This window comes from Delphinus delphis, chromosome 20 (genome assembly GCF_949987515.2).
Source record: "Delphinus delphis chromosome 20, mDelDel1.2, whole genome shotgun sequence".
Taxonomy (NCBI): Eukaryota; Metazoa; Chordata; class Mammalia; order Artiodactyla; family Delphinidae; genus Delphinus; species Delphinus delphis.
Genome location: NC_082702.1, coordinates 58267623 through 58292812, shown reverse-complemented (window position 1 = coordinate 58292812; position 25190 = coordinate 58267623). Strand labels below are relative to the sequence as shown.

The 25190-nt window shown below is 58.6% G+C and overlaps 1 protein-coding gene and 1 long non-coding RNA gene across 5 annotated transcripts in view; both read right to left on the bottom strand.

Moving 5' to 3' along the window:
* Positions 1-2517, bottom strand: part of ZC3H18 (zinc finger CCCH-type containing 18) — a 51150-nt gene extending 48633 nt beyond the window's left edge. For all 3 annotated transcript variants that reach the window (XM_060000611.1, XM_060000609.1, XM_060000610.1), the window contains exon 1: positions 2374-2517. The gene's annotated coding sequence lies outside the window, so the exon portion shown is untranslated. The remainder of the gene's footprint in view (positions 1-2373) is intronic.
* Positions 2518-3070: 553 nt separating this feature from the next.
* On the bottom strand, positions 3071-13282 carry LOC132415756 (uncharacterized). 2 transcript variants are annotated; one of them, XR_009517407.1, is made up of 4 exons: positions 13198-13282; positions 12197-12294; positions 11492-11701; positions 3071-4426 (listed from the first exon to the last, which is right to left on the bottom strand). It is a non-coding gene; the product is annotated as an uncharacterized lncRNA (long non-coding RNA). The 2 variants fall into 2 exon arrangements; XR_009517408.1 differs by lacking the exon at positions 3071-4426 and adding an exon at positions 10524-10614.
* Positions 13283-25190: the final 11908 nt, after the last annotated feature.

Genomic DNA, 25190 nt, shown 5'->3' with positions numbered 1-25190 from the left:
GGACACACAGTCACCCTTAGGAGGCTCTGACAATCTCCTGAGCAAAGGGGTCCCATCTCTTCTTTCCCTGTGGAACCTCCTGGGATTTTCCAATCTGAGGCTACACACAGGTGAACAGCTTGCAGAGGAAAACATGCCAAAGAATCTTCCTGCTTATCAGAAGCAACCTGAGTCACACCCCGCTGCACAGAAGGGGTGTGTCCCTGGGGGTCAGAAGACGGTGTGTGTTCCAGGCCCCGCTCTGGGCGAGTTAACTGGCTCTCTGGGCGTCGGTGTCCTGTTTTGAGATTAATTCAATTTGGCCAATATCTGAGTACATGCTCTGTGTCAGGAGCCAAGAAAACCATGTGGTCTATTAAATGCACACAGTGAAACAGAGGGTCGTCTGCACGTCTTCACAACCCCCAGGCTCACTATTCTTACTCAGTCTTTTCTTCTCACACAATCAATCACCCGTCATCGAGCGTTCTTGGCACAGTTTAGAACTCTTTAGTCCTTTGACCCACAAGACAGTGAACTTGCCTGGAGAACAGAATAACAGTGTCCATCACTGTGTCTCCACAGCGTACTACACTGGCAGACGGGGACTGAGAGACGCTGCTTGAATACATCACAAAGTCTCATTACTTGATAAACTACCTGTTGCACGCCAGAAAGAAACTTGAAGTAACTGCCTACTTTTTAGAAGACTATTCTAGAACTGAGACAGAGTGGGTGCTGCCTCGTTTCCCAGCGGTCATTCTGGAAGGCTGCGCCCTGACTGCAAGGACACTGGTACAGTACACAACAGGTGGGAGCTTTTCCTTCTCAGCAACCTTTGGAACCTGCAGAACACTCCCCTGGCACTCTCAGTGGCAGCAAGTCTTCCCTCTCTCACGGTGGGTCACTTTGACAAACGGCAGGAAGCTGTTCAGAGCCTGGTCTGGTAAGTGAGGTGAGTTCCCAAGCCAGGTAAGATGGGTTTTGGTCAAACATGGGGTGTGAGTATTGAATGAGACTGACTTTTCTCCTATGGCTTGTATATTTACTACGGCTTGTATATTTACTACCAAAACAGCAGTTCCAAAGAGGTTTTGGCAAAGGAGCACCAATGAAATACAAGCCTAACCTTCCAGGATAACGATTTTTAACAGAGCAGTCCCTATCTGAATGCCCAAGTTCTGGTACATCTGGTTAAAATTCAGACTCATAATTTCATGGATTTACAACATCCAAGGAAAGATGTCAAGGTTGGTGATAGACACCATCCCCAAACTGACTAAACTTGACATCAAACGACTCCTCAGGGAGGAAGCACTCACCTTGAGATGATCTGTGAAAAAGGAAAAAACCTCTTCAGTGTTTGATCGTTTCCCACCCAGAACCGGAGACAAGTTCCAGCCTCTGGGACACACCTGATTGGTTTCCAGAGCTGGCTGGGCTCCACACATGTGCTCAGATTGTAAAATCATCAGGCAAAGACTCCCCTGCCTGGGAAGCGGGAATCAGCCTGGGTCCAGGCTCACCCTGAGAATCCCAACCTCTGCTCTGGGACAGGACCACTCCACAGGCAACACGAAGGAGATGAGAATCAAAGGAGAAAAGATGACAGCACTGCTATGTCTCTAAATGCTCCTTTCGTCCATTCTCCCCAAATTGATCTGAAGAACTGACCTGCTCTCACAGATAGAGAGCTGAACAGCTCATTTAAGATGATCAACCACTCTAGCCGGCAAACTCAGCTGTCATGAAGTAGTCAGTAACACTGAAGTCTTAGCAGGAGTAAGGCTGAAAGTCTTTAAGTCTTAGGTTCTCCCAGCAATGAGCCGGCATCCTTTGGGCTCTTAACCAAAGGGGCACAAGGAATTTTATTCCAAAGAGTGGCTCGCGTCTTGGGACACAGCCAATAGGTCCTACCTGTGCCTCCGGGAAGCCGAGGGAGCAAGTTCCAGGAGGCTCCGGGGAGCTCAAAGCTCCGGAAGAGCCTATCCCCAATCCGGAGGGCGAACCCGTGTGCCTCCTTCCGCCCCCCACCCCATCCTTGTGGGCGGAAAGCAATGCCACGCGAATATCCCGGAAGAGAAATGACAGCTTCGGGAGATCAACCCCACTGCAGAGAGCGGAAGCAGCTGTCGGGCGCTCGACCTGAGGGGGTCCAGGACCCCCAGGCCGGCTCGCCCGGAAGGAACATGGGATCGTGCCTAGCTCAGCTTCCCCTTCCCGGGGCCCGAGAGCCACGCTTCGGCTGGAGGTAGCCTGGAGCGCTCCCCGGAGGCGGAGGCGGAGGCGGCGGGGCTCCTGGGCCTCGGCTCCGCGCCGCCGCCACGCTCCCCGCCCGGCCGCCTCGGCCTCCTCCTCCCGCCGGCCCGGCCTCCCGCCATCGCCATCACTTACCTCAGCGCAAGGGCAGAGAGGGGGCCACGGCTTCGCAGGTGTCGGGGCGGCGCGGAGATGAGGTCCCTCAGCCCTTCCGCTCCTCACAGGCTCCGGCTTGAGGCGCGACGCGGGCGGAACAAACGGGCTCCACTACCCGCGGGGGCCGGCCATTGTGCGACGTCATCAGGCCGCGACGGTTGTCTGCGGCCCGGCGGGCTTCCCTCGCTTGCCACGCCCTCCGTCCGCTTCCTTCCGGCCTCCGCGCGGCCGCGCGCCCCGCGGCGCGCGCCCGCCCGAGATAGCACGGCGCAGGCGCGGCCGGGGCACCGCCCCTGGGGCGGATCTCCCAGCCGGCGCTCCGCCCGCCTAGGCGCAGGGAGGGCCTCGCGAGCCGAGCGGTCTCGTGACCCGCGAGCGCCGGTTCGCACCTGGCAGTGCGCTCTGCTGGCGGTAGCGGACCCGCGGAGGTGGGTCCTGCGACCTCGGGGCTCGGAACTTACCTGCTAAGTTCTGGCTGAAGAGGTCCCAGCCAAAGTTAATCCTTTCCGGGAAATGAGTTTAAATAGCAAACCTTAAACATATTAAACTTCTTCCCGGGGACTAAATAGCTCCCTCTCTGTTAAATATAATCAATGCAACGCAAAATTAATCATTTTCGAGAAACTGAGTTTAAACGTCAAAGACTAAACATTTTTTTTACAAAGAAACTATTTTTATTTGTATAACAAATATTCTAAGGAATGACGACATAATAAAATTAACAGAGTTGATGTGATGTCGAGACACAAATAAGTACGTAATGCTATTGATGATTAATCATTTTGTTTCATCCAACCTCCCACCGATTATTTTAGAGAGCATCTCTGGTGTATTTCTGACTGAATCTTAAGCATGATGTATCCAGGTGATTCAATTAGGAAATCTTTGAAAGAATGAAGCCTAAACATTTTTTAAAAACTATTTCTGTGCGACTAAATAGTTCCTGCTTTATCAAGTATAATCAGTCCAACACAAAATTTAATCTTTTTTTTTGAGATATTGAGTTTAAATGTCAAAGCTTAAACATTTAATTTTTATTATTTTTTTGTAGGCAATCCAGTGTTGAAAAGTTTGCTTCATCATTTTGTGGTGTTATCTTTGGGTTAAGAAACAGGATCAACTAAAAAGAAAATTTCATAGAGTCCTGGTGGATTTTACCACACTGTGGCTTGTAACCTATTTGCTGGAAGCACCATAAAGTTCTCAGTAGTAAAAATCAACCTTAATTAGCTTATAAATTGAAAAGCAAATTTTTTTTGTGTGCTGTCTGAAAATGAGAGTTCCAGGGTGGGATTTTCCCCATAGCAAATAATAAAAATAGGACTCCCGGCTGGCAAAAGGACATAGACCACTGAAAGCTTAAGCATTTAAAACTATTCCCAATGTTGTTAAAAAGTAGCAACAGGTCCAAAATGGAGTCACTTATGCTAAGCCTATCAAGACTTAATACCTAATTTAATTGAAGTTGTAGCCTCTCCCTAGAGTGGTAATTTAAACCCATCAGTCAGCACTAGGGAGGTGATCTGCCTAAGACCCCTGCATCCCTTAAGAGAAGGAAGGTGCCCTTGCTGGAAGTAACCCACCCTTTTAACTTCCTTGTCCCACCCTCCTGTGCCTATAACAACCTCCATTTTGTACAGCTTTTAGAAGCCTTTCTGCTTGCTAGATGGCATGCAGCCTGATTCATAAATTGTTGAATAAAGCTAATTAGATCTTCAAGTTTACTCAGTTGAATTTTTAACACTGATTTCTTAAAAATAATCAGCTCAAAAAACAGAAACAAAAACAAAATAATAATCAGCTCAACACAAACGTTAATCATTTTGTAAAGATACTGCGTTTAGGGGCTTCCCTGGTGGCACAGTGGTTGAGAGTCCGCCTGCCGATGCAGGGGACACGGGTTCGTGCCCCGGTCCGGAAAGATCCCACATGCTGCGGAGCGGCTGGGCCTGTGAGCCATGGCTGCTGAGCCTGTGCGTCCGGAGCCTGTGCTCCGCAACGGGAGAGGCCACAGCAGTGAGAGGCCCGCGTACTGCAACAACAACAACAAAAAAAGATACTGCGTTTAAATATCAGAGCTTAAAATTTTACACTCTTTCCACGTGGATAAACAGCTCTGTATCTTATTAAATGCAATCAGCTTAATGTCCTTGATCAGAAGGACATCATGTGGCATTGGGAGTATTTTTACAGCTTACCAACTGCCTTCACAACCATCAGGGTGGAGCCACACCGAGCCTACTGCAGAGCATCAAACTGTCCATGTTACAATAGGAACCTGCCCTTAGAGGGACCCTGGGCTTGGTCGAATGCTCTGCTGTCCTCGCCTTAAGACTCTTAATCATTTTTCAACAAGGGGCCCACGTTTTCACTTTGCAGTGGACCATGTGTGAATGCATGAGCGAGAGAAGAAATTGAGGGCATTGACATGGAGCTACCATTTGACCCGGTGATGTCACTCCCAGAGAAATGAAATGTGTGCACAAAAACCTGTACACGAATGTTCCAGCAGTGTTATTCACAACAGCCCCAGAGTGGAAACAACCTAGGTGTCCATCAACTGATGATGGCTCAGTAAAATGTGGTCCAGGGAATTCCCTGGGGGTCTGGTGGTTAGGACTTGGCCCTTTCACTGACAAAGGCCCAGGTTCGATCCCTGGTCCAGAAACTAAGATCCTACAAGCCGTGTGGCACGGCCAAAAAAAAGATGTGGCCCATCCGTACGGTAGAGCACTACTCAGCCATACAGAAGACTGAACTCTGTCTAAGAAGAGATGCCGTAGCCCAACCGTGAGAGGACACAAGAAGGTGGAAGGGGGCTCTCGCCAGAGCCCGGAGCCTGGACTTCCAGGTTCGAGAGAACTGTGAGAGATAAATGTCTGTAGTTGAAGCCCTCCAGTCTGCGGTATCTGTTATGGTCGTCTGAGCTGACTAATGCGTTCTATTTACATGGAATATCAGAAGACGCAAATCCACAGAGTCAGAAAGTAGCTGAGAGGTTACCAGGGGCTGGGGGTGGGGGATGGGGAATGACCACTTAATGGGGACAAAAGTTCTTTTAGGGGTGATGAAAATATTCCAGAGTCAGGCAGTTGTGCTGGTTGTACAACTTCGTGAATATACTAAAAACCATTGAATTGTGTACTTTAAAAGGGTAGATTTTGGGGGGTGGGAGGAATTGGGAGATTAGGTTTGACACATATACACTATTGACAGTAGGTATAAAATAGACGACTGTCGAGAACCTACTGTACAGCACAGGGAACTCTACTTAATGCTCTGTGGTGACCTAGATGGGAAGGAAGTCCAAAAAACAGGGGATATATGTATATGTATAGCTGATTCATTTTGCTGTACAGTAGAAACTAACACAACATTGTAAAGCAACTATACTCCAATAAAAATTAATTTAAAAAAGGGTAGATTTTATGTCATATGAATTATACTTCAATAAAGCTATTCTTTTTTAAAGAATCTCTTTAAGAAATAAAGCTATTTAAGAAATAAATAAATAAAGCTCTTTAAGAGATAAAGCTCTTTAAGAAATAAAGCTCTTTAAGAAATAAATCTCTTTAAGAATAAAGCTATTCTTTTTTTAAGAATCTCTTTAAGAAAAGAGCAACTAAGCCTGTGCACAACTACTGAGCTTGCGCTCTAGAGCCCGCGAGCCACAACTACCGAGCCCTCATACTACAACTACTGAAGCCTGCCCTCCTAGAGCCCGTGCTCCACAACTAGAGAAGCCGCCGCAATGAGAAACCCACGCACCGCAACGAAGAGTAGCCCCTGCTCACCGCAACTAGAGAAAGCCCGTGCGCGGCAACAAAGACCCAACGCAGCCAAAAATCAATCAATAAATAAATGAAAATTAAAAAACAAAAGGAAAGAAATGAAGGGAGATGGTAGAGGACAGGAGGTGGGTGGGAGCTGAGAGGCGGTGGGAGAGGCTTGGGGGAGGGGACTCCTCAGAGGTGAATCTCTGAGTGTCCTCCCGTTTCTCCCTCCCCTCGCCTCTGGATCCAGCCACATTCACCACCTGCCAGGATTAAGACCACAGCTCCAGCTCCTCCCCCCGTTTCCCACTCTGACACTGCCCCAGCCCTACCCTCTCCTGGCACTCAGAGCCACGTGTCTAAATCTCGGATTGGTTCCAATCTCATCACTCCGGCCTGAGACCCCTCCAGCAGCTCCCTCTGCCCCCAGATAAAACCCAACCCTGAGTGCGCCGCCCCGGCTCTGTACCCCCGGGCCGCTGCCGGCCCCCCAACGTCCCCCCACCTCCAGTGTTTTCAACATCTGGAGTGTGTGTGTGTGCGTGTATGTATGGGGGAGGGCGGGGAGGTGCATTTAGAAAGACAGAAAATGGCCAAGGTGGGATTAGAACCCAGGTCTCTCTGAATCTAAATCCTCGACTTTGAGCCACTGACTCCCCAAGTATAACGATGCAAGCAGTGCTCTCTAGGCCTCAGTGTTCCGGCTCTGCGAAGTGGGGCTATTCACCCCTGCTGCCTCCCTCTCAGGAGGGAAGGAAGAGACAGGAGGTGACAGGCACAAACATCTGTCCTTATATGGACTCACAGCAGGTCTGGTGCCCAGCGATCTCGTGGAATCCTGGGAGGCAGCCCCACCATTCTCTCCGTTTTATAGTCAGGGAAATAGAAACTGTAACATCTAAGAGCTGGGATTCCACCCCAGGCAGTCGGACCACAAAACCCAAGTGACCTAGTGAACGAGGCTGTCTCCAGATTAAGGTACTCTGGCTGTGGCTGTTACAAAAGAGAAACGTAAACATCTGTTTCATCCAGCCCTGGTCATTTGGGGTCACTGTCACCGGCAGCCACTGTGATATTAACTGGCGTATCCCCCCACATTCTGTGGGACAATACGTGTGGTCCCATCAGGCAAGGGCCTTTGGGTCAGCTGAGCCAATGGGCCTACATTAACATTACTTATCGTATAAAATAGCTGTGGCCATGGGCTGTGACAGACATCTGCACGGCCATAATCGTGGAATGCTGGATGGGAACTTAAAGGTGTGGTAATCTGCATTGGGCCACGACCACCTTGGGAAACAGCCTGGCATTAGTGAGAGCAGTGCCCGGGATCAGCAGCTCCACCCTAGACAGCGGGGTCCCTGGATCGTCAACAGCAACAGCACCTGGGGATTTGTTAGAAATGCACATTCTCAGGCCCTGCCCCACTCCTGCTGCTTGAGAATCTCTGGCTGTGGGCCAGCGGCCTGCAGGTTAACAGGCCCCGGGAAAGAGTAAGAACCACTGGCCTGGGACTCTCTTGCCCATCCCAGCAACGATGTTCATAGGTCTCTTCGTAATAATCAAAAGAACAAAGGCGAAACCCAGAAATGGCCCAAATGTCTACAGGTGATTGTAATATCACACAATACTTACAAGATTGTAATTGTTTTTTGTTTTTTTTTTTTGCGGTGCGCGGGCCTCTCACTGCTGTGGCCTCTCCCGTTGCGGAGCACAGGCTCCGGACGCGCACGCTCAGCGTCCATGGCTCACGGGCGCAGCCGCTCCGCGGCATGTGGGATCTTCCCGGACCGGGGCACGAACCCGCGTCCCCCGCATCGGCAGGCGGACTCCCAACCACAGCGCCACCGGGGAAGCCCAAGATTGTAATTGTTTAGCATTGTAACATATGGATCCCAAGCTTCTGTGTAGAAATCTATACATAAATCTATACAGGGGTGAAGCGAAGCTGCTTCCGAGGTGGGAGGGGGCGCTGGGTGCCCCGCTGAGGAGCCATGGGGCCACGGGAGGCTCCTAAGCAAGGCAGTGACAAGAAGGGCGCGGCAGGCGGTTATTTGAAAACCCCCGTCTGACAGCTCTTGCGTCTGGATCACCCGGGGGTCTGCCGCGTTTCCCCTGGTTTTCAGCGAGCTGGCCCTTTTTCAGCACACGCCTTGTATTTTCAATTTGCTGTGGGACATTGTGGATGAATTATCTACTCCCAAAGAAGGCGAGGCTTCATGCTTCCCGGCAGGTGGTTTTAGCAGATCACTGGGCCCTGTTAAGATTTGCTTCTAGTCACCAGGTCTGGTCCGTGCTCCCGGGGAGGAGGCCTTCTACGCCCACCTCCCCGTCCGCAGGCTCCATCTGCAACCTGTCTCTCCCAGTGCCGCACACTGTTGGCTCCGCGCCGCGGCCCTTCCCCCCCAGGTGCTTTCCGCTGGTTCCTGAGGTTCTCCCCAGGGTGGGAGCTTCCCCTCGAGCCCCAGCCGGCGTGTCCCGCCTCCTCAGCTCAGCACGGCTGTGCTTGCTCCTTTCTGTGCCCCGACGCCACGGTGGGTGCAGGGCTCACGTTGCCCTCTGCCTTCGCTCAGGGCTCATCCCCTCGACCCCGCCCCAAATGCCTCAGCGTATGCTTGTGTGTCTTTATGAGTTTGTCCGGGGGCGAGGGTGAGCCCCGCACGAGGGCTTCTGTCTGAAAGCCCCATATGCGAAAATGAATCTGCTGGACGGATCCACCGGGAGGAGGGAACCAGGAGTCCTCGCCTCTCCAAGTGACCGGATGCCAGTCAGCCACCAGAGGGCGCGCCAGTCCGGGCATTTGGGGTCCCATGCTGGGAGGGTCTCAGGCTCCTGGACGTTCAAATGCTGTCCATCCCCTGCACTAGCTCACGGTCACGTGGTGAAGGGCACAGGTGGGCGCAGGCTCATGTGCGGGCCCTGACGTGCACACACGTGCACACTCCCCCATCTTCATCCAGACCCCACTCACATCGCAGCAGCCCCTACGCAGGCGCAGTGAGAGGGCTCCACTCTCAGGAAAGGATGGGCTCCACCGTCAGGGGTGCTGACCCCGTGGGACCCCTCGTCCCTCCAGGCTCCATCCTGGTCTCATGGGGTTCCCGGCACTGACCCCACCTGGCTTCCTTCCCTCCCTGGAGACATCCAGGGGCAACCCTGAAACCCAGCCAACGGGTGGCTGCCTGCCCCTGTCTCATGAGGTTCACAGGCCCCGGGGAGGTTAGGGGAAAGGGGTCCTGGGACCTCCTCGCCTGAAGCTGTGTTGTTTCTGTGGCCCCAGGGCCCCTCGCACGGCAGGGCCTGGGCAGGCTGGTTCTGGTGAATGAATGAATGAGTTTTTTCTTTTGGCCTCGCCGCACGGCTTGTGGGATCTTAGTTCCCCCACCAGGGGTCGAACTGATGCTCTCAGCAGTGAAAGTGCAGCGTCTTAACCGCTGGGCCGCCAGGGAGGTCCTGATGAGTGAATACTGAGCTAAGGGATGAAGGTCAGCTCAGTTCCCACCTCAAGGCCTTTATCGAGGACCCTGGGTTCCCTCCCACGGTGGACAACCCGGGTGCGGCACTTTCACACCCCAACACCCTCCTCCACTTCGGCCACCAACAGAGCCCATGTGAACCCGCAGGCCATGCTGTGGTCCAGCTGGCAGCTTCCTATGCTGAAGACAAGTAGACTGTGGTAGCCGGGCTCCAGGACGGCCCCAAGGGATCCCGCCTGCCTGCGGGGACTGAGCTCCCCAGCAGCCCCTCAATCTGGCTGGGCCTTGGCGACGCAGGGGACAGGGTGCTGAGCTGTCGTGTCGGGAGCCCGGCTGTCTGCTGGTCTGGCTGCAGGGAGAGGCAGAGGCCCCGTCCAGCCGGCCCATCCTCCCTGTGGGCACTAGACAGGCAGCCGGACACCGTCCCAGCCATCCTCACGTGCAGAAGAGCCGCCGGCAGAAAGGCGGGATAACAAGCATGCTGTAGTGTCAGTCCTGCGCTGGGGGTGGCCAGTCACCTGGCACCAGACGACCAAGGCGGCAGGGGCAGTGCCATGGCGGGGACCAGGCGCCCCACCCACAGGTGCCCAGCCTCTGTGTGAGCTCACTGCCTGAGTGTGACTTTTCCCCTTTCAAGCACCAGCCTGCCTAGTCCCTTTACACCTACAGCCTTCTGTCTCTGCCTCCGTCTTCTTTGACACAGACATCACGTCACTCTCCGGGAGCACCTCCCACCCCACCCCTTCCTCACCTGGCCTGGAGCCATCCACTCCTCTCTGCCCAGATTCCAGCAGAGCCCATGGCCAAAATACCCTGGCGTGCTGCTCAAATATTCATTAATAACCAGACAGCGTGGCCATCGACCAGCCAGAAGGGCCTCCGACATAGGACCAGACATTTACGCTTTGGATCCTGGGCCGTGGAGACGTCTAGATGGTTCCAGGGAGTAGCAGGGCATCAAGGTGGAGGGCCTTGGGACCAAATGCAGGAAGGATCCCATGAGACAGGCAGCCTTTCAGTGGGGCATTTCATCTCCTTTTCTTTCTTTCTTTTTACAATATATTAAAAAAATATTTATTTATTTGGTTGCACGTGGTCTTAAGTTGCGGCAGGCTGGCTCCTTAGTTGCAGCTCACTGGCTCCTTAGCTGCGGCATGTGAACTCTTAGTTGTGGCACGCAAGTGGGGTCTAGTTCCCTGACCAGGGATCGAACCCAGGCCCCCCGCAGTGGTGGCTCGGAGTCTTATCCACTGCGCCACCAGGGAAATCCCTCGTCTCTTTTCCTAACTACAGAATCAACCCACGTTTATTGATGCAGACAGAGAAACAAGGTGACCCAGGTGCTGGGTGTCCCTTTTCTCCAGACATTTCTGGAGCCTGTGGCCTAGGACACCAACTTTGTAGAAGGAGAGATTTGGGTTCAGATACCAGCTTTACCATTGACTAGCTCTGTGGCTTTGAGCTAACCAACTTGTGCCTGTGAGGCTCTGCTTTCTCTTCTGAAAAACGGCGACAATAACAGTCGTCACCATGAGGGGATAGTTGTGATGGCCACACAAGATGCCCAGGGCTGGGCCCCACGCCTGGCACATGCCAAGCTCCTGGACGATGGCTGCTACTAGACACGAATACATTTTGCAAACGGGTGAGAGCGCTCACCTACGATCTGCAGCCCACCCTTTAACTCAACGGATCGCGGGCCAATCAGTTTTTCTCAACCACATCTGTTTTAACTGCCAGACATCCAGCTGTGGGGACACAGCATCAAGTCCTTACCACTCTGAGTGGACATCTAAGTTGTCAGCGAGTTGCCTTACTGTGAACAAGAGCTCCGTAACTGCGTCATACCTGGGAGAAGCCACCGAGGGTCTCTGGGCTGCTCGGGCGGGGTGTTGCTGGCTGCAGGACTCCAGGGGCACCCGGCGGGTGGAGACGCGGGCAAGTCTGCGGGCTGTGGTCTGTCCACAGGTGAGCTAGTGGGTGAGAACTCAGGGCGGGTGAGCCATTCTATACATAGGTGCCGGGCGGCGATGCCTCTGCCCCTCTGGCACCTTTTTCCTGTCCGAGAGAGAGAAAGAGGAGTCTTGCGCCCGAGAGCCAGGCGAGTGGTGTAGCGCGAGGGCCGAATGTGAGGCTGGAGACAGATTGTGGTCCAGCCTGGTGATTTCAGCACCAGACAGCAGGAGAGCAGTCGAGAGCGGTCCTGGGAGTGGAATTCCCAGGGGAGGGCCATTCTGGAGGAGAGGGGAGAGGTGCAGGAGGTGGGCTAGGGGTGGCAGGGAGAGCCAGGGAGATCCCCTGCCTACCGGGTACTGCGGAGCCCTCCGTGTGGCCCTCCCAGTGTTCCAGGCAGCCCCAGTGGGGAGCTGGGCTGCCATGTTTGGGGCAGTGGGACCACAGCCTGCCCGCCCGGCATGCTGTCGCTTCTGCCGCCCTTTCTCCTCCCCAGCGGCCCTCCCCCCGCCTCCACTCATCTCTGTGTCCAGCCAGGTCCTGGGAATCACATCTTAGGGACCAAGCAGATGAAAATGCACTCAGCGAGGATTCACGTACAGGAGTGTTCACCACAGTGGCGTCTGATTCCCCCAAACTGGAAACAACCCAGAAGTCCACTGAGAGTCCATCCTGAGTGGACATGCTGCAGCCCAGCCCTACGGCAGAGAATCACACAGCAGGGGAAATGGATGAGCTGGTTAACACAGCCAGGTGAGTCCCCACCCGCCGGTGTCAGCGGAATAAGCAGGACACAGTTGCAGTGGCTCTGGTTATAGAAAGCTCCGAGGCGGGCACGACACAAGACAGTGATGGGGACGCCCCCAGGGTGGGGGCGGGCGGTGGCAGCCTTGTGCTCGCTTTACTCAATCAACCGTGGTTTCATGTTTCGTGCACCTTTCTCTGAGTATGCTGTGCTCCAAAATCAAGACGTGAAGAAACAAGACAAGACACTAGGTGTCGCTGGTCTTTCTGGGAGACGTATTCAAGGTCACTTCGCCTGGACGCTCCATTTGGGGGCCAGGGACCGCACGCTACCCAGGTCCCTCCAGCCTGAGGCATCCGGGCCTGGCACCGGAATCTGCACTTTAAATGCCTTGGAAGAGCCAGGCCGCTGGCCAGCTGCGACTCCTGCTTTCTGAGCCAGCGGAGGGGCCCCTTCAGGCTAAAAGAAGGTGTGCCAGCCGTGGGGTGCACAGCGGCAGCCCCAGCCCGGCAGGAAGGGCGGGGCACCCCTGCTCCCTGGAGCCCCCAAGCCAGGCCCCCAGTCCCGCTCCTGCACCCCTGCCCGGGCCTCAGCCTCCCAGCCAGCACGGCGCTCCGCTCAGGGTCCCCTCCGCCTCTCCAGATCACAGTGGAAGGCCCTCGGGGGGCGGTCCCCACACCAGACTCACCTTCAGATTCCAGACATCGGAGCCCCCCGCCCCCCGCCCCGGTAATCCCAGCCTCCCAGGTAAGGGGACCAGCCCACGCCCTCCCCACCTCCTCCCCGGGTCTCCGCCTCTTCCTGTCAGGCTCTAGGGGCTCAGCGGGCTAGCGGGGTCCTTCCCAGCCTGGCGAACCTGTGGCCTGGGGAAGGCAGGGGGTTGGGCTTTCTTCTCACAGGTGTCCCTGCGCGGGAAGCCGCCTCGGTTGCCTCCAGCCCCGCCAGGGCGGCAGGCGGGGGGGCGGGGAGAGGTTGTCGGGGGCGCATGCGTGTGACCACGCAGCACGTCTGTGGGCGGCACTGCAGCCTGCAGAACCAGAAGCCCTGCTGTGGGATCGGCTCTCTTCTGCCTCTGTCCCCCTCTGGCAGGAGCAAGGTGCTGAGGCTCTTCGCTGGGTAAGTTCTCAGCTGGGAGACGGTGGTCCCGGCTGCTCGCCTGGTGGAAGGCTTTGTTCAGACAGGCTCGCGCAGGCAGGAGGGCGATGGAGGTGAGCAGGAGGGGGGCCCCGAGACACCGAGGCGGCAGGGACCGCCGGATGAGCGCCGGGCCGCAGGGGCCCTTGCACACGGGGGTGGGGGGCTGCTGGGAGAGCTCTGGGCCTGTCCTGACCCCGGGCCGCCGGCTTTGGGGTCGCGGCGGCTGCTGTGACCCTGGGGCCATCGTCTCCTCCAGCTAAACGGGAGAGAGGCTCTTTTCCGGGAGAGCGAGGGGCCTCAGGCCGCGTGGATCCGTGTGTGGGAGTGTCTGCAGACGCTTGTGGGCACAGGTGTGTGGCGTGTGTTCTGGTGCTTGTGCACCTGGTGTGTGAGCGTGGACGGTGTGTGTCTTTAGCTGCAGCACAGATGCCTGGGTTGTGATGTGCATTCGTGTACTTGTGTGTGCTTTTGGTCCCCGTGTTGTGGGTACAGGTGTGCGTGGGTAAGCGTGTGCATGCAGAAGTGGGTGCGTGTGTGTGTGTCGTTGTGTGTGGCGGGTATGCTGTGCAGGGGGTTTGGTTCGCGTGTGTTGTGTGTGTCTGCATTTCTGCGTGTTGCTGTGCACAGGGGCCGTTGGGCTGTCTGTGTGGGCGGCATTTGTATGCGCGTGTGTGAACACCATGTGACTGTTGCACGCGTGTGCGGTGCAGGTGTGTTGTGTGTATTGCATGTGTGCGCGGGCGTGTGGCCGGCATCCTGGGGCCACCAGGTCTCTCCCAGCCCCGCCCTAACTCTGCACCCTGGGCCCTGCCCCGTGGCCACAGCGGGGGCCCCCCTGTGAAGCCCTGGTGGGGTCAGCCTTGGATCCGTCTGCTCAGCAGAGCTCCGGCTCCGCTCTGGTCCTGGGTCGCCTGTCCAGCGGGGAGGCGGGGCTGCCAGGGGCGAGGCTGCGCTCTGAGGGAGCTGGCACGCGGCACTGCTGGCTGGTGACACCTACGGGGTTAAAGGCTGGAGGTGCGTGGTGCGTGGTGTGCGTGTGTACGTGTGCTGTGTATCGTGTGGCATCAGTGTTGCGTGTGCCCTGGGCCTTCACGCGTTTGCCTGAGTCCCAGCTGTGACTTCACCCCTCAATCCGCTCACGATACAAACCCTTTTTGCCATCACTCCAGGAGCTGAGAAGGGAGAGAGGGGCGCCTATGAACCCCGATGGGTGGAGGGGGGCTGGCTGACCCTGGCGTTTCCAGAGCAAGAGGGAGCAGAGCCCGCGTAGCCGCGGCTGGGGCCCTGCGGACGCCCTGGGTGTTCCCGTCTCATCCACTCCGCACAGCCCACCCGGGATTGAGCTAGGACCCCCTGAAGGATGGGGAGACTGAGGCCCAGGGTGATTAAAGCCTCAATTTTAACATTAGTAACGGACATGCGACAGGTGCCAGGCTCCGGGCCCCAAAATTTCCGTGCCTGCCGTTTTGTGGGACTCTCACCGTGTCCCAGAGAAGCAGGTGTCTTGATTCCCCCAGGTTCACAGACGAGCTGGCTGGGGCTTGGACGTGCCGTGCGGCTTCCTAGTGACAGGGGGCAGCTGGCCGCTGGGCGCTCCGGAGGCGCGCCCTCCCAGGTAGCCTCCGCTCCGTCTCGCATCTTAGGTATGACGGTCGTCTGCATTTACGTTCCAGGGGACTGAGGCTGGCAGAGCGAGCGGCTCACTGACTGTACTATGGCACAGGCCAGAAGGAGCATCCCTGTTCGGTCCCTCGCCTGGCCAAGCAGTCACGTCACGGGCGCCCGGTCCCTGCGTGTCCGTGGGGCCAGGCTCTCTGGAGAGGCAGCGTGAGGCCCGGCCGCTGGTGTGGACGCCTCCCGGAGTCCCCTCCCCCTCCTGCGCCTGCGCAGCCTCCCGGAGTCCCCTCCCCCTCCAGCGCCTGCGCAGCCATCATGGAAGACGGGAGCGGGCCGGGCAGCCCCAGCGCCGTGGCCCTGGTTCCCATGATGCCGTCCCCAGCCCCGAGTACACGATGGTCTCGGTCTTCCTGGTGTTCCTTGTGTGCGCCGTGGGCATTGTGGGCAACGCCGTGGTGGTGCTGACCACACGGGACGTGCACACGCCCACCAACTGCTCCCTGGTCGGCCTGGCCCTGGCAGACCTTACTGTGCTGGCGGCTGCCGGGCTGCCCACCGTCTCCCAAAGCTTGGCTGGGCAGTGGGTCTGCGGCCACGCCGGCTGCCTGGGCATCACCTGCTTGTGGTACCTGGGCATCCGTGCCTCCAACTCCTCTGTCCCGCGTTCGCCGCGGAGCGGGAGGTACACCCCAACCCCTCCTGCAGGCCAGGACTTCCTGGCCACGAGCCTTGGTAAACTGAGTCTGCTCCCCATTTATGGAGGGGACGCTGTGTGGGACCCTGCAGGAAACCGGCAAGGGCGGGGGCAGGCGCCGGGAAGCGGGCTTCTCATCTCACCTCTGCTACTGACTTGCTGCGGGATGCCAAGGCAACCCTGCGCTTCTCTGGACTTGGTGTCCCCACCGGGAACGTGGGCACTGGGACTGGACAGTCTCTTGGGCCTCTTCCAGCTATGAAATTAACACCTGAGAGGCCATCTAGCCTCTAAGCACGTGGACGCTGAAACCCACTGACCGGGTTCAAGCCCAGCTCTGCCTCTTCCCAGCTGCGTGGCCTTCAGCACATTGGCCCAGAGGGTTAGGATGTCTCGTCCAGGGCTACACAGAACGGGGACATAAGCGAGGCCTTCTGACATCCATACACTGGCCCGGTCCTGGTTCTCCCCTGCTGTGCCCATCTAGGGTAGCAATGTCCTTGACCCCTCAGCCTGTGACCTTTGGCGGTGGACAGTAGAAAACCCACCCTGGGATTTGCACAAAGGTCAAGGTCTTCGCAAGGGCACTCTGAACCTTGTGGGCCTGGCCGGACCTCGAGGGGCTGCACCTTCTGACTCGGCCCTGCCCTCCCCTCAAGACTGGCACCTTTGCTCTGCCAGTCCCCGAAGCTGCCTCATCACGGCATCCCAGGTCCCCTATGAAAGGGGCAGTTCCACCGTTGCGCCCACATTTGGTTCTCCATCGGGGAATCTGATTAGCTGAGTGGACCACCCTCCATGGCCCCATCCCAGGGGTCGGCAGGTGGGTCACGTGACTGCCCTGTGGCCTACAAGTGCCTCGCCATCTGACACCCAAAGCGGCCACAGGCCGTGTGCATCGTGGCGCGGGCCAAGTGCATCGTGGCTGGCGTCTGGGGGACCACGTCCGTCTACTGCCTGCTCTGGTTCTTCCTGGTGGCCTTGGACGCTGACGGGCACCGTCTTCTTTGTTACGCCCTGCTGGAGGCCACCGTCCTCTGCAGTCTCATAGGGAGGGTCTTGTTCCAGAGCTCCCCGGCCCACCTGCCACAGCTCGGGGACCAGCTCGGGGGCCAGCACGGGGGTGATGAGGACCGGCCAGAGCCCGGAACCCAGGGGAGGCAGCTCCGTGGGCCAGGCGGGGTGCAGCGGGCAGCTGCTCCGGGGCCAGAGGCTCCCCTTCTTCCAGGAAGCAGGTGGGCAGGAGTGGCCAGTGGGGAGCAGGGGTGGGCGGGTCGGTTTGCAGAGAGGCAGGGAGATGCGGCAGAGGCGTGAATGGACAGAGAGGGGGTGCTGGCTCCTCGTTCGTCCACCCACTCACTCGGCAGGTGTCCCCTGGGCACTGACTGTGTGCCAGCCCAGTTTCTAGGTGCAGGGACACAGGGGAGAACAGAACAAGATACACACCCCGCCCCCGGGGCTCACGGCAGGACAAGTAAACATGGACCCTGTCAGAGGAAGAAATGGAGCCCGGGGGAGTGGGAGTTTAGGGGAAAGTTCGGGAAGACCTTGCTGAGGTGATGACTGAATAAAGATATGAGGTGACCAAGCAGACACCCGGGAAGTGGGCCAGGTGGCGGGGGAGGGGGGCAGGGGAGGGTCAGCAAGGATGGGGGGCCCCAGAAGCACTTGGCTCTGAGTGGAGGGAGCCGGGGTTCTGAGCAGAGGGGCTGCACCCTCTCCAGTTTCAGGGGGATCCCCATACGTTTGGAGCCCGAGACAGGTGTGCACAGGTCCTACATGTAAGCACACGGGCACTCGGAGAGGCTGAGGCAGGGGGAAGGCTGAGCAGAGAGGGCCCCTGTGGATGAGCAGCAGAGATGTGAGTGGAGGGGGAGAGACAGAGAGGGAGACACAGAGACAGAGACAGAAACAGAGACAGACAGAGGGAGAGATGGAGAGACAGAGGGAGAGAGACGGAGAGAGAAGGAGAGACAGAGGCAGAGAGAGAGATGGAGAGACAGAGGGAGAGCCAGAAGCACAGAGCGGCCAAGGCCTCTGGCACTCGGGGTGTAGCATGGCCCCAGCACAAAGCTATGGACAGAGAGATGTCAAACTTCCTGGGGCAAAAGAGTGACGACTTCATGGGGACCCCTCTCCCCACTACCCCTCCACAGACCCGTGAAGGACACTGCTATTCTCCTGATGCCACAAGTGGAAGAGGGAGGCTCAGAGAGGTTAAGTGGGCTGCCCAAGGTCACACAGCTTATGCCTGCCGGCTCCAGCACCCATGCTCCCACCCGCTGCCCCTGCATCCTGAAGGTGGCAGCGGGGAGGGCCCAAGCCTAGAGCAGATGACAGGCCCCCCTGAGACCTCCCCTCAGTTCTGGGGCCCATAGGAAGCTCCTTGTGTGGGTCAGTGGAGGCTGCCCTCGGAGGTGGCCAGGACATGTGCCCCTTCCCCTCCCATTGACCCTCCTCCCTCACAGAGAAGCCGGGACCCTGGGCTGGCAGCTGGAAGTGAGGTGGAAGAGCCCAGAGTGTCCCTGTCCTCAGCCCCCCTCCTGACAGGATTGTCTTCTGGGCCTGGCGACTCACTCCTGGGCTGAAAGAACAGATTGGGGTGTAGAATGGGGATATGACCGTGGCTGGCTGGGCCACTCAGGACAGTGGTGAGCACAGGCGGGCTGCAGGAGAAGCTGGTTCATGGTGCGTGTGCCGTGTCATCCTTGACTCTGAGCCTCCGCTTCCTCTCCTCCTTTTTTTTGTCTGTGTGGCTTGCGGGATCTTAGTTCCCAGACCAGGGATTGAACCTGGGTCTGGCAGTGAAAGTGCCGAGTCCTAACCACTGGACCACCAGGGAACTCCCTGCTTCCTCGTCCTTCGTGTGGAGATGAAAACAGAACCACTGGAGGGCCCGGTGCAGGGGACGCAGCCACAGCGTCCACCTGGGGCCTTCCTGTGTCGCCCCGGGCCCGAGGCCCCGCTCCAGGCGTCCGGTCTTCACTTGCTGGGCGTCTGAGAGGTCTGGGGGATAGGGTGCGCCAGGGGGCTCAGGGCAGTGAGTATTTACCACCTGAAGTGGGCTATTTCACGAGCTATCAACCAGCGCAGCTCTGAATGCCGGCCCCGGGCTCCTGCACAGGAAACGTGTAGCACAGAGCCATACGCAGTGGTAGTTTGAGTGATTATTGTAGTAACGTTCTCATCACTTAGCAAACATGCCCTGAGGCAGGAGCCATGTCCCTCGGTCACTTGGTGTGCCGGGTGCCAGGGCCTTCCCACCCCTGCCCTCCCGCCCTGCAGGTCACCCCGATGCTGGTGGTAGTCGTGCCACTCTTTGCCGTCCGTGGATGCCCTACCGCACACTGGTGCTCCTCTACTCCTTTGTGGCCTGGCCTTTCCTGGACCCCTGGGGGCTCCTCTTCTGCCGCACCTGTGTCTACACCAACAGCGCCATCAGCCCCGTCATCTACAGCCTCATGTCCCCGAAGTTCCGGCTGCCTTCCAGCGGCTGTGCGGGGGCGGGATGGAGGAGCCAGAGAGGCGCACGGCTGGCCTCAGCTCCACCAGCTACGGCGTGGACCCCAGAAGACGCAGACCCGCGGGAGTGAGGTCACGGGCCCTCAGGCAGCTGGGCCCCCACTCCAGGAGCAGGGCCTGGTTTCAGCACCGTCTGAGGGCTGCCCTCCCCCTGCCCAGCCCCTCTCACCTCCCTCGGTTTGCTCCTGTGCTGGGTCCTGTCCGCTGGTGGCTGGCAGGGCCAGGAGAGGGGAGACACTCCTTTGTCAACGGCTCTTCTAGGTCCCCAGTGCCTTCCCTCCCCATGAACGAGGACTGGTCACGTGTCCTAGTTCTGGCCCGGTGGCTGGACTCCATTTGGGTAGCTCCCTCCCCTTCTCTGGAAGTGGGGGGGGGGTAGGAGCAGGAAGAAGCTGGGAGGGTGCCAGCCTTCACTGGTGTAAAGTTGGGACCTTCCATCTGTTATTATTCATTCGTTTAAGCGCTCTGTTTTCCACCTGATGGGTATTACAGCAATGCATTTCCAGTCTCTCATGATAGCCTGTGTCAGTCTGGCTGTGGGCATAGCCCGTGTTGCGACGTTTTCCAAGCGGGACGGTGCCACCTGGTGCCACATAGAAAGGGTACCCAGCTCTACCCTGACACCCAGACACCGCTGGCAGACTCGCCACTCACATGTGCTGAGGCTGGCCAGTACCCGGGCCTCCGGCCTCCTCCCCTTGAGCTCTGCCCCTGGACCACAAGCCCCGAGTGGTGCTGCCTTGGGTCACAGACAGCAGAGCGCTGTGTTTCTTCGGGCCCCTGAGCCAGAAACAGGAAGCCTTCCTGAACCTCCTCGCCCGAGGTGTTCAAGCTCTGCTCTCGTGGGGCCCGCTTTGCTGACCACCGCCCTCTACACCCAGCACCGGAGGGGCAGGTCCGGGCGTGGGACGGCCAGGCCCCAGGCTTCTTCCTCTCGGACTCCATCTCTTTTGTGGGTGGAACACTGCAGCCAAAGGCATTGACAATTCAGGCGTCAGGTGGCAGAAGAAGCCCTCCGCGGGGGAGCCAGATGTGTTTCTGGGCCAGCTGGGGCGTGGGACCGTTGCCTGGCCCGGTTCTCAGAACCTCAGGCCTCAGTTTCTTCCCGCCACTTCCCAGGCGAGACTCTGTATGGAAAGTGCTTTCAAAGTCGCGGGCGGGGACACAGATCAGCGGTTGTCACCTCTCCTGTGACTCCAAGCGCCAGCAGAGCCTGGGCCGAGGGCCACATGCCAGCGGCCAGGACCTGGGACCCCAGAGCCAGCCCTCAGGTCAAGGGCCCGGCGGGCGGCCTGCTATGCGTTGAGCCGTCCGGGCCCCGGGGGAGGACGCGGCCTATTTACAGGGGCCGGATAGTGTCGGCCAAGCAGTACTTACTGATGCCCGGCCTTCCATTGGTGCTCGCGGCTGTCCATCCTGCTGATCCACCAATGAGGGGAGAGCGCGGGTGTGAGTGGGTGTGGCCGTGGTCACGTGACAGCCGCAGCCGGCGGCCCCTGCTGGCTCCTTGCCTGCCGCCTGTCCACGCCGCACCCTCCTCCTGGTGGTCCTTACCGACGGTCAGGGGCTCCAGGCCAGCCCGCTACAAGCAGCCGTTCTAACGCAGCAATGACTCTGTGAAGGGGGACATCCAGTTCTCCCGGTTTTACTGGTGAGGAAACAGGCCAGGAGACCTTCAGGTGGTCACCTGTCCCCTGTGGGTGAGCCGCTGAACTCCTGACTGCAAAGCTCGTTAGGCCAAAGGCACAGGACCCTGACCCCATCCCCATTCTCTCCGAACTTATTTTCCTCTTGGGCCCCAGTGATGCTCATTAAAGCAGATTTTCCGTGGACGCTTGTTTGGGAGGACGTCTGTGTGTCCAGAGGTCGCCCAAATGTGACTTCCAGGATGGAAGGAGGTGGGAATGGGGAATTACTTTGGTCAGGGAGGAAGGGCGTCCTGAAAGCTGGGGCCGTGGTGGGGTCTGTCCCCAGAGAGAGCCGAGGGACAGATGGGGGACGATGAGAAGACGGGGCCTCACTGGACGGAGGGCGCCCTCACCTTGACCTTGTGGCTGAGCTCGAGGGATGGAGGCTGCCTGCACGTGAGCATCTCCTGTGGCCACTGAGGGTGTGCGGGGCCCAGGTCTGGGCACTGGCGTTAAGAGGCCAGCCCCGGCCGCGTTACTTGCTGTCCCGAGACCTGAGCCGTGGCCCCTTCTTCCTTCATCTGTGAAATGGAGGCGAGCTCTGCAGGCCTTCCTGCGTGGGCGCCGACGGACGCAGCACAGCTGGGACAGCTTTTCCTGCTTCCTCTGTTCCTGGCTTCAAGCTTTGTTTCTGGTACCTTCTGGACGGTCTCCTGACGCTGAGGTTACCTCTCCGGCCAAACCGAGCCCCCGCTGTGAGCCTTCGGGTCTCCTCCTGGCCTTTCTTGATACTCTTCCCGTCGCTCCGTCACACACCTGGGCTCGGGTGCCCCTGCACGCAGTTAAGACCGGGCCGAGGGAGGGTACTTGTCACGGGGGTCCAGCCTCACCGCTGTGCCGGTCGCGCTGTCTGAACCGCTCTGCTCCTTTCATTTGGCATCGGGACATGTCCCTGCCAGAGAGGATGACTGCTTTATTGTCCCTTACCCAGGACATGGATGCAAATCAGGAAATAAGTTAATTTGGGCACCCCACGCCCCTGCAAAGGAAAAAAGGGAACTTCTGAAAGTCAGAGAGGACCCCAAAGTGCTGCCCCGCTGCCCAGGAGTAAGCCTGTGCTGTGGCTTCGCTTTACACACAGCTCTCAGGAGCGCTGCTGGGTGGTCCAGGGCTCCCCAGACCTGGTGTGCGTCAGGCCCTCCCCCTGAAGCCCCTCGCTCAGTCGCTCCGACTTCTATTTCCTGGTTCTCACAACAGCCGTTCCCACGTTCCACCCCCTGGGGAGCCTCAAAAATACCAGCGCTGGGCCTGGGCCTGGGGTTCTGGGCGCCTGCAGGAGAGGGGCCAGAGCTGCTCGGCGGGAGCACTGCCCTGGGTGGGAAACAAATCCGCGACAACGCGCTCCGCTCTACGGGACGCGCCAGGACAGGCAGACAGCCCCAGCCCCCCCGCTGGGCGCCCCAGCCCTTAACTGTGACAGCGCCTGTGACAGGCGGCACCCCCAGTTTAAGGGGACACAGGCCAGCACTGTGCTCTGGGTGGATTTCCCACCCCGAGGGGCTAAAAGCGAGGCAGCTTTGGTGTGTGGAGGGTGACACCAGGGGTTCACTCCCAGCTGGGCTGGGAGGCCCGCGGGGACGTGTGTGAAGCCTGACCTGCGGCGACTAAGAACTCAAGCTGTCCTGGACGACGCAGAGGAGCTGTCGCCACGTGGGAGTAGATGCAGCAGTTAGAGGTTCGAGCAGGTGCTGCCTGGGAACAGGCCCACAAAACGGTGCTCGGAAAAGGGACGGTGCCAGGGCCCCGGGCGGGGTGTGCCGTGCAGCGCCCTTGGGCCATCAGGACAGCACGTCTGGTGCTGGCTTACTCGGTGCCATTCGGAGCCCCCCCCCCCCCGAGGCTCTGCTCTGTGATGAGTGTGTGTGGCCCTCGGGGTGGATGCCAAAGGGGCCGGGTGCTGGCCCAGCGCGGGCGGAGCCAGCGACTCCTGCTGCCCCCTCTCCAGGAGCCTGTGTGGGTCACCCACTCCCCCCACCTCCAACAGCGGCCGCCATGGGTGCAGAGACATCGCCACACTCCCCAGTTCAGTGCTGGGCCCTGGGGGCAGTGGGCTCCCCTGGGAAATGCTGGAGCAGCCAGGGTGTCTGGGCGGGGCGTCCCCTCTGAGCCTGTGCTCCCAGAAAACAGGGGCAAGTAAGAAGCCTCACAAACGCCTTGTTTCTCGAAGCGCCCTGGGAGAAGGCTTACTGCAGAGACTCCCCCGAATGAAGTGAAGTTGATTCACTCTTCCTCAGGACCCCCTTGAGGACCCCAGATACCCCCGGGGTTACCTACGACTAGGCCAGACCCTGAGCCTCCAGCTCCCCGATCTTCATCTCGTGGTTGATTCGCTGAGATTAGAGCCACTTGTTCCCCTGAAACTAGCTACGGAGAAAACCATTTCCAGTTCAGCTGACCGAGATTCCCCTGATTGCCAAACAAGCCCAGCTGGAGACCACCCCCGTCACACCTCTCCTCCCCCCCACAGGAGCCCAGGGCAGGGCTGCCTGCCGGGACGTCTGGTCTTCGGCCCCGGGGAGCCCCCCGCTTGCTCTGGGTCTGCGGTTTGGCTGTCACTGCGGGCTGAGCGGACCCTACGGCGGCCCACGTGTCTCTTGTGAAGGCCGCAGGCCGCAGGGGCGCAGGTGTGCTGAGTTAGTATCCACTCAATTGCTCACGTGTTCGCCGCCTCCTCCCGACATCCCAGCAGGCACCGGGCCCAGAGCTTGTTTTCCCTCGATTTGCGCGGTGCTGGTCTCCTCCGGCACGGCTCTCACCCACCTCACCGGCCTGCAAGACGGTTTTTCGGTTGTCACTAGGGCTGGGTGGAGCCAGCGGCACTCAGTGGTCAGCCCAGGGGTACCTGAAGTCACCATCGTGGAGGTAAGAAGCCTGTTTGCAGTTCCTTGAGCTTTGTGTGTGGACACGAAGGGCTCTTTGCACTTTTTGAAGCCGCGCTGGCCGTTCCACCGGGTAGCTGAGGAGACGCTGTGCTCGGCTTCACGTGGAGCCCGAGCGGGCGGTTCCCTGTTTGGGGCATCGCGTCATTACATCCAGTCAGTCGGGTTTGCGCCTGGGGCAGTGCTTCTTCAGCCACTGCCTTTGCCGGGAGCCTCCCCCTCCAGGAAGCCCTCAGGTAGCCCCCAGCTGGTGGCACCCCCAGCCCTCCCACATCCCTCCCCTCCTCCCCACGCCTCCCTCCCCTTCCTCCCCACCGCTCCTTCCTCTCCCCAAAACTCCCGACACCCTAGCACTTTTCCCTAGGTGCTCAGCGTTGATTTATGGGCCCTGGGGTAGTGAGTGTGTTGCGTGCGGCTTTGAATTCTAGTCTCCAGCGCTCCTGGGCTACTGGCTCTTGTCCAGTGGCTGGCTGGTCAGGCCGTCCAGGTGCGGCAGGTCTCGCCTAGCGCGGTGCGCACGGCTGGGTGACCCCGGAGAGCCCCTCCCTCAGGGCTCTGGTGTCTCAGACCGAGCTCACGGGCTGAGCTGGTTCTGGAGGATCAAGGGGACTGAGAATCATGCATGAAAGAAATTGCAGAGAAAAATGCCAGGGAAGAAGGTTCACCAGAGACACGAGTAAGGACAGGCAGATGTGTGTGGACGCAGGTGCCTTTCCGCTCCTTTAACTGCAGGCGGGGCTGGGCTGGCCTGGGGCGATGGGACGCCCACTCCCCTGCTGGGTTCTGGCGTGTTCTCAGGCAGCAGGTGCCTGGTGTCAGCGCCACACAGATGCACAGCCTTTGTCTTCCTCCGACCCCAGGACGCTTCAGGCCCGCCACCCAGGGCGCTTGGCGCCCCCTCTGGTCCTTCAGGGTCTTGCATCCTCGGGAGGCTCAGGTCCCCCAAGCCCGCATCTCCCTTGTCCTCCTCGCGAGGCCAGGGGCCCTCTCAGCCTCTCCCGCCCCCGCCTGACTGAGGAGCTGGGGACCCCGGCCCAGACCACAGGCGCCTGCTGGCTCGGTGGGAAGGAGGGTGCCAGGGGGCGTGGTTGGCTCTGGGCAGGGTTGCTGTGCTTGGCCTGGGCCCCGGGTTCCAGGTGCTCAGTCCAGCCACGTGAGGATGCCCGTGTCAGGACCCTGGCTCAGAAGGGGTTTGGTGACTGAGAAGGAATTGTCCGGGAGGCGTGGCAGCTGCCTCCTGGCGCTGGGCGGGGCGACTGATGCCGCCAGGGTGGTCCTCAGGGGAGGGCCTGGGGCCAGCAGGCACGGGGAG